We start from the raw sequence: 2,906 nt of genomic DNA, 5'->3' as shown, positions 1-2,906 counted from the left end.
ACTTCTATATTCAAGTTGGATGCCCATTCGGGAACCTACTCATTTGAGATAGATGGGAGAGTTGTAAGTTTTAGCCTAGAAGAAGCGATGAGGCACCCACCGGAGAACCATTCCATATTCCGGTGTGATCTAATTGACAATATTGTGGCCAAAGTGCATTGTGCAAAGCTAGAAGGGAAACATGTGGTTGAAGAAGATAGTAAAGATCCAAGTGTAGAAGTTCAAGTGACAAGCCAAGAGCAAAAGCTAGAATTGAAGCCACTACCGCCACACCTAAAGTACTCATACCTTGATGAAGCCTCCAAGTTCCCAGTGATCATAGCAAGGGAACTAAATCCTCAACAAGAAGAAAAATTACTGTGTTTTGAGGAAGAACAAAAGGGCAATAGGGTGGAGTTTGGTGGATCTAGTAGGGATAAGTCCCAAGTGTGTGAGCACCGGATCTTTTTGGAAGAAGAAGCTAGACCCGTGAGACAACCTCAACGGCGATTAAATCCTACTATTTTGGAGGTTGTCAAGAAAGAGGTGACACGGTTACTTGAGGCGGACATCATCTACCCTATTTCGGATAGTGAATGGGTAAGTCCCGTTCAAGTTGTGCCTAAGAAGTCTGGGGTAACCACAATCAAGAAAGAAAGCGGGGAGCTCATAGCAACATGGGTGCAAAACTCTTGGCGAGTATGCATAGACTACCGAAGGTTGAACTTGGCCACTAGAAAAGATCATTTTCCACTTCTGTTTATCGATCAAATGCTCGATCGATTATCCGATAAATCCCATTATTGCTTTCTATATGGCTATTCGGGGTACTTCCAAATACACATTGCTCTAGAGGACCAAGAAAAAACAACATTTACTTGCCCTTTTGGAAGTTATGCCTACAAGCGTATGCCATTCGGCTTATGCAATGCACCAACAACTTTCCAAAGGTGCATGATGAGCATCTTTACGGATTTTCTAGAGCAATGCATGGAGGTATTCATGGATGACTTCACGGTATATGGTGATTCTTTCGATCATTGCTTGGATAATCTTGAAAAGTTTTGGAAAGATGTACTAAAACCAACCTTGTCTTGAATTTTGAGAAGTGTCATTTCATGGTCAAGCAAGGCATTATTTTAGGACATATTGTTTCCAAAGATGGTATTTCTCACTACAAGAAAAAAGGCCTATGGCCACGCTTTTTTCTTGCCATGCTTTAAAAGCGTGGCCAAAAGTGGTCAATGGCCACGCTTTTATGAAGGTGGCGATAGATTAGAGATTTGGCCACCTTTTTTTTGCCACGCTTCAAAAGCGTGGCGAAAAGGATCAACGGCCACGCTTTTATAAGGGTGGCAATTGATTAGAGAAACGGCCACGTTTTAAAACTGCCACGCTTCAAAAGCGTGGCCACAGAGAGCAACAAGGACGTTTTAAAAGCGTGGCGAAAGGGTTTCATTAAGGCCACGCTTGGAAAACGTGGCCATATCCTGGTCCTCTTTTGGCACGCTTTAAAAGCGTGGCCAAAAGGTTTTTTTCTGCCACGCTTCGAAAGCGTGGCCGTAGAGAGAAATAGTTACGTTGTAAAAGCGTGGCAAGAGGGTTCCCAACCCATTGACACCAACCCGACCCGCAACCCGGCCTGCAACCCGGTCCCCAACCCGTTAGACACTAACCCTAATCTTCTTTTCCCTTCGAAACCACACTCGCCTGGAAGAGCTCATTCGCCCTTCGCCCTCGTCATTGTTCATACTCTTCATACTCTTCATCTTCTTCATCTTCTTAATCTTCATCTTCTTCTTCATACTCTTTATCTCTCTGTTCACCTTCAAGCTCCACCAAACATGGGCGACGGCAAGGTATCCGCGACGCTCTCTTCTCCTCCAAGCCCTCCGATTCCAAAGGTATGATCTCTTCACCAAACCCTAATAAGCCCAAAGAAAGCTTCGGGACTACTCTCTCACTCTCAACTCGATCTTACGCTGTCACTCTCAACTCCCATCTCTCAACCCTGGAAGAGCTCAGATCCCCGCCGTCACCAGCACCGTCCTCGCTGTGCCATTAGCCTCCCCTCGGACTCGTCTCCCCCTCGTCACTAGGGTCGCCCTCCTCGCCGATCTCCTCTGCATCGTCAGTGTCGTCTCTCTCTCTGCTCCCAACGCTAACTGCAATGTAAGTCTCCTCAGTCAGATCTGTTCTCTTTGTACTTGATTTCTCCCATAGATCTGATCCTATGTTAATTTGTTATTTTCTTATTTATTGACCTGCACTTAGGGCTGACGACGAACCCGTTGATCAAAAGAGATATCTCGAAGACTCTTGCAAACCAAAGTGTGTCAAACCATTACTTGAATATCAGGTATGGATTCACTTATTTTTGTTGCTTTTTCTACAAGATGGCTTCTGGAATGGCAGAATAGATAGATTCAAAGATTTAGGACAAAATGGTAAAACAGTACTAGGAAATGAAATGCTTATATTTTATACCTTAGGTTCTGCCTTCTTATATGGATGATGTGAGTTGGTTATAATTTTTTACTGAACCATATAATCTAGAAACAAACAAGAGATGCTACCATTCTTTCATTCTGTTCTTCAATTGCCTTCCTTTTTCTTCCTTCTGTGCAGAGGGTTGCCATGGCGATTTCTCCATCTGGTATAAACCCGGCAGTTGGCTCAAAACTCTCTCTTGGTTCTCCAGAGGCTTTTACACTAGCCAACTGGATCTGCTGCAGTTATAGGCAAATCTGCATCTGTTGTATTGTGTTCAAGCTTTATTGTTGAATATTCATTCTTGAAAAGTATCTGATGATGCCCTTCACTTTTGTGTTCTTTTTTATTCTAATAACAGTTATTATTTGGGGGCAGAGTTGCTGAGATTTGATTCTCTCATTGGTGAGTCAGTGCTTAAACATTTATGGCATCAT

The 2,906-nt window shown here is 43.5% G+C and overlaps 1 long non-coding RNA gene across 1 annotated transcript; it reads left to right on the top strand.

Moving 5' to 3' along the window:
* Positions 2,067-2,316, top strand: LOC110262954. Its single transcript, XR_002347966.1, has 2 exons — positions 2,067-2,151; positions 2,254-2,316. It is a non-coding gene; the product is annotated as an uncharacterized LOC110262954 (long non-coding RNA).

The sequence above is a fragment of the Arachis ipaensis genome, chromosome B05 (genome assembly GCF_000816755.2).
Source record: "Arachis ipaensis cultivar K30076 chromosome B05, Araip1.1, whole genome shotgun sequence".
Classification (NCBI taxonomy): domain Eukaryota; kingdom Viridiplantae; phylum Streptophyta; class Magnoliopsida; order Fabales; family Fabaceae; genus Arachis; species Arachis ipaensis.
The sequence above is the reverse complement of the archived record's forward strand: the minus strand, read 5'-3'. Positions and strand labels throughout refer to the sequence as shown.